We start from the raw sequence: 6000 nt of genomic DNA, 5'->3' as shown, positions 1-6000 counted from the left end.
GTATTATGACTTACCTATCGTTTGGACATTACACAGATGTAAAGAATGCCAGTTCATCCGTAGATAGTTTGAAGCCAATCTGCTCTGGATCAGATAATCGAACAAAAACACTGTGAATTTCCTGTTCTCCAGTTAAGAAACAGGCAACTGGCAATTGCAATCATGCCTGTTTCTCTATTGCAGCTACAAGAAAAAAGTTGAAAATGATCTTTGGGAGGGGACAATGATTTATAAATGCTAATTCAATAATCTGCATCCCAGATGAGAATGATTGGAATCATTGGATCAGTAGTGTTCAAAAGATAAGTATTGAAGAGAACGCAAATTACAGCCATAGTGTCCTGGAGTTAAACAGCACGGAAATGGACCCTTCGGCCCAACTCGTCAACGCTGACCAGGTGTTCCAAAGTGAATGAGTCCCATTTGCCTGCATTTGGTCCATATTCCTCTAGGCCTTTTCAATTCATGTACCCAGCCAGATACCTTTCAGTTGCAAATGTACCCATCTCTACCACTTCCTCTGGCAGCTCGTTCCATATACCCACCATCCTCTGTGTGAAAAGGTTACCCCCAGGTCCTTTTTAAATCTTCCCTATCTCACCTTAAATCTATGCCCTCTAGTTTTGGACTCCCATACACTGGGGAAGAGACATTGGCTCTTCACCTTATTTGTGCTCATCATGATTTTATAAGCTTCTATAAGGTCACCCCTCAGCCTTATAAGCTCCAAGGAAAAGCATCCTAGCCTATCCACCTCTCATTATATCTTAAAACTCCTAATTTTGGCTATCATTCTTGTAAATCATTTTTGCACCCTTTTTAATAACATCCTTCCGATAGCAGGGTGACCAGAATTGTACGCAATCCTCCAATGTGGCCTTACCAATGTTTGTATAGCTATAACATGATGTCCCAACTCTTGTACTCCATACTCTGACTGATGAAGGCAAGCATGCCAAATACCTTCTTCACCACCCTGTGACACCACTTTCAAGAAACTGTGGACTTGCACCTCTAGATCTCTCTGTTTGATTGCACTCCTCAGGGCCCAAACATTAATTGTGCAACTGAGAATGCTGGAAGTGCTCATCAGGTCTATCAGCATCTCTGGACAGAGAAACAGGGCCTTTGGCCCTTTATCAGATTTTTAAAATCTGTGTTCTGTGGGTTATTAAAGGCCTAGCTAATGACCAGAAGTAAAGGCAATTGGTGGAATTTCTTGCACTGGCAGACATGCCCAATAAAGATGGAGGGGTAGTGATTGATTGTTGGGATTTACCTTCAACATATACTCTGGACTTCTTGAAGTCTCAGGGAACCAAGCAAGGAAACCACTTGTAGATTACCAACTACATCCCCCTCAGCTGTTAAGCATTCCTCCACTCAACGTACAACCGGGATTTGATCAGGTGGGCAAATAGGCCATGGAGTGGCAGATGGAGTTTAACTTAGATAAATGTGAGGTGTTACATTTTGTTAGGACAACTCAGGGCAGGACTTATAAACTTATAAAGGTCCTGAGGACTGAAGCTCAACAAAGAAACCTTGGCATGCAGATTTATAGTTCCTTGAAAGTGGAGTTGCAAGTAGGATAGTGAAGAAGGTGTTTGGTATGCTTGCCTTTATTGGTCAGTGCATTGAACATAGGAGTTAGGAGGTCATGTTGCATCTTTACAGGACACTGGCTATGCCACTTCTGGAATATTGTGTTCAGTCCTGGTCTCCCTGCTACAGGAAAGATTTTGTTAAACTTGAAAGTGCACAGAAAAGACATACAAAGAAGTCGCCAAGGTTGGAGGGTTTGAACTATAGGAAGATGCTGAACAGGCTTGGGCTACTTTCCCTGGAGCATCGGAGGCTGAGGGCTAGCCTTATAAAGGTTTATAAAATCATGAGGGGCATGGATAGGGTGAATAGTCAAGATCTCTTCCCCAAGGTGGGGGGTCCAACACTAGAAGGCACAGACTTAGGGTGAGATGGGAAAAATTCAAAAGACACCTAAGGGGCAGAGGGTGATGTATGCATGGAATGAGCTGTCAGAGGAGGTGGTGGAAGCTGGTACAATTGCAATATTTAAAATACTTCGGGATTAATATATGAACAGGAAGAGTTTAGGGTTGTGGCCAAATGCTGGCAATTGGGACTAGATAGATTTAGAATATCTGGTCGGCATGGATGAGTTGGACTGAAGGGTCTGTTTCCATGCTGTACATCTATGATTCTATAAGTCCTGCCCTAGTTTGTCTTACCAAAATGCAATACCTCTCATTTATCTGCATTAAACTCCATCTGCCGTTCCTTAGCCCACTAGCCCAGTTGATCAAGATCCTTTTATTTTCTTAGATAACCTTCTTCACTATCTGCTATACCACCAATGTTGGTATCTTCTGCAAACTTACTAACCATGCCTCCTCTATTCTCATGCAAATCCTTTGTATCAATGACACAGAATAGTGGACCCAGCATCAATCCTTGTGGCACACTGCTGGTTACAAGCCTCCAATCTGAACAACGACCCTTTACCATCACACTCTGACTCCAACCATCAAGCCAATTTTGTTTCCAATTGTCTAGCTCTCCCTTTATCCCATATGATCTAACCTTACTAACCATTCTATCATGTGTTACCTTGTTAAAGGCATTGCTAAAGTCCATGTCAACAATGTCTACCACTGTGCCTTCATCTATCTTCTTGCTCAAAAACTCAATCAAAATTTTTGAAATATGATTTCCAACACACAAAGCAATGCTGACTGTCCCTAATCAGTCCTTGCCTTTCCAAATGCATGTAGATCCTATCTCTCAGAATTCCTTCCAACAAATTACATAACATCAGGCTCACCAGTCTATAGTTCCTGACTTTTCCCTGCAACCTTTCTTAAATAATGGCACAACATTAGCCACCTTCTACTCGTGTGGCACCTCAACTGTGGCTATTGATGCTGGGGCTCCAGAATTTCTTCCTAGCATCCCACAATGTCGTGGAATACACTTGATCAGGTCCCAGGGATTTACCTAAGCATACATGTTTTAGGAACTTCAGCACCTCTTCTTCTATAATGTGGACTCTTTTCAAAACATTATAATTTATTTTCCCAAGTTCCCTAGCTTCCATGTCTTTCTCCACAGTAAGTACTAATGCAAAATATTCATTTAGGATCTCACCCATTTCCTGTGGTTCTACACAAAGATGGTCTCATTGATCTTTAAGGGACCCTATTCGCTTCCTAGTTACTCTTTTGCCCTTCAAGTAGAACGTCTTTGGATTCTCCTTAACCTTATCTGCAAGAACTACCTCATGCCTCATTTGTGCCCTCCTGATTTCCCTTATACTCCCCATACTCCTGATGGGAATCACTTCATCCCAGCTGCCTCTATCTGATTTCATTTTGTTTATTTATTTATCACGTGGATTGTGAAAAGTGTGAATAGTGTCACCACTCTCTGGTGCCATCTTAAAACACAGAAAAATAAACCACCAACATAGAATATAAAGGCAGAAGAATAAAGAAATAAAGAAAAAGTGTTTAACTTTACAGTCCTTCTTGTTAAGTGCCCCACCACGGGCCATGGGCCTCATGACCAGACAAGAATCCCTTTCTTGACTATTGCCTCAATATCTCTAGTCATCCGATATTCCCTACTCATGCCACCTTTGCCCGCCACACTAACAGGAACATGCTGTCCCTGAACTCTTGTTACCATGCTTTTGAAAGCCTCCCACATGCCAGACATCCCTTTATCTGTGAACAGCATCCCCCAATCAACTCTTGAAAGTACTGTCTAAAACCATCAAAATTGGACTTGTCCCAATTTAGAACTTTAATTGTGGACCAGGCCTATCTTTTTCCATAACTATTTTAAAACTAACAGAATTGTGGTCACTGGTCCTGAAGTGCTCCCTCACGAACACCTCAGTCACTTGTCTTGCCTTATTTCCCAAGACGAGGTTGAGTTTCACCCCTTCTCTAGTAGGGTCATTTATGTATTGATTGAGAAAGTTTTCTTGAACACACTTAGCACATTCCTCCCTGTCCAAGCCTTTGACATTATGGCAGTCCCAGTCTATGTCCATTATAACCCTATTTCTCTGACAACTATCTGAGATCTCTTTACATATTTCCTCCACAATGTCTAGCTAACTACTGGGCTGGCCTATCATACAATCCGATCAAAGTGATCATCCTCTTCATCTTCTCCGTCAGCAGTTTCCCATCCACTGATGTCAGGGTCATCAGACTGTAACTACCTGGAACATCCCTGCTACCCTTCTTAAACAAGGGGACAACATTAGCAATTCTCCAGTCCTCCTGGACCTCACCCATGTTCAAAGATGCTGCAAAGATATCTTTTAAGGCCCCAGCTAGTTCCTCTCTTACTTCCCTCAGTAACCTGGGATAGATCCGATCCAGGCCTGGGGACTTGTCCACCTTAATGATTTTTAGAATACACAACATTTCGTCCCTCCTTATGCTGACTTGTTCTAGAGTAATCAAGCATTTATCCTAACCTCAATATCCATCATGTCCCTCTCCTCAGTGAATACCGTTGCAAAGTACTCATTAAGAATCTCGCCCATTTTCTCTGACTCCATGCATAACTTTCCTCCTTTATCCTTGAGTGGGCTAACCCTTTCTCTCGTTACCCTCTTGCTCCTTATATACAAATAAAAGGCATTGGGATTTTCCATACTCCTGTTTGCTAAAGATATTTCATGACCCCTTTTAGCCCTCTAAATTCCTCATTTCAGATTAGTCCTACTTTCTTCTGTTTTCAGTTGCCTAGACCTTATGTATGCCTTGTTTTTCCTCTTAGCTAGTCTCACAATTTCACAGTCATCCATGGTTCCCTAGTCTTGCCATTTCTATCCCTCATTTTCACAGGGACATGTCTGTCCTGCACTCTGATCAACCTCTCTTTAAAAGCCTCCCACATATCTAATTGGATTTACCTTCAAACAGCTGCTCCCAATCCACATTCCTCAGCTCCTGCTGAATTTTGCGATAGTTAGCCTTCCCCTAATTTAGTGCTCTTCCTTTTGGACCACTCTTATCTTTGTCCATGTGTATTAAATTTTACTCAATTGTGGTCACTACTCCCAAAGTAATCCCCTATTGAAACTTCAAACACCTGGCTAGACTCACTTCCCAACACCAGGTCCAGTGTGGCCCCTTCCTGCACTGGACTATCTACATACTGCTCTAGAAAACCCTCCTGGGTGCTCCTTACAAATACTGCTCCATCTAGACCTCTAATACTAAGATATTTCCAGTCAATGTTCAGAAAATTAAAATCTCCTATCACTACCACCCTGTTGCTCCTACATCTTTCCATAAACTATTTACATAATAGTATCTCTATCTCATTCTCAGGAGGACCTATAGTACACCCCAAAACATTGTTAACACACCCTTCTTATTTCTGAGTTCTCCCAATATTGTCTCATTGCTCGAGTTCTCCATAGTGCCTTCCTTCAGCACAGCTGTGATATCCTCTCTGACCAGTAATGCTACTCCTCCACCCCTTTTATCTCCCTCTCTATCCCGGCTGAAGCATCTATATCCTGGGATATTTAGCTGTCAATCAAACCCTTCCCTCAACTAAGTCTCAGAAATAGTAATAAGATCATACTCTCAGGTATTAATCCAAGCCCTAAGTTCATCTGCCTTACCTATTACATTTCTTGCATTAAAACAAATGCACTTCAGACCACCTGTCTCTTTGCGTTTATCATCTGCTCCCTGCCTACTCTTCTGCTTAGTCACACTGACTTCATTATCTTGTTCCTTTCAGGCTTTAGTTACTACCTTTTTACTGTCCTCTGACCTCCCCATTTGGTTTCCATCCACAGCCACATTAGGTTAAATCCTCCCCAACAGCAGTAGTAAAAACTTCCCCAATAACATTCGTTCCAGTCTGGTTCAGATGTAGACCATCCAATTTGTAATAGTCCCACCTTCCCCAGAACCGGTCCCAATGTCCCACAAATCTGAACCCCTC

This window comes from Chiloscyllium plagiosum, unplaced genomic scaffold (genome assembly GCF_037043375.1).
Source record: "Chiloscyllium plagiosum isolate Xiang-an unplaced genomic scaffold, Cpla_swu_hap1 HiC_scaffold_1, whole genome shotgun sequence".
Taxonomy (NCBI): Eukaryota; Metazoa; Chordata; class Chondrichthyes; order Orectolobiformes; family Hemiscylliidae; genus Chiloscyllium; species Chiloscyllium plagiosum.
The sequence above is the reverse complement of the archived record's forward strand: the minus strand, read 5'-3'. Positions refer to the sequence as shown.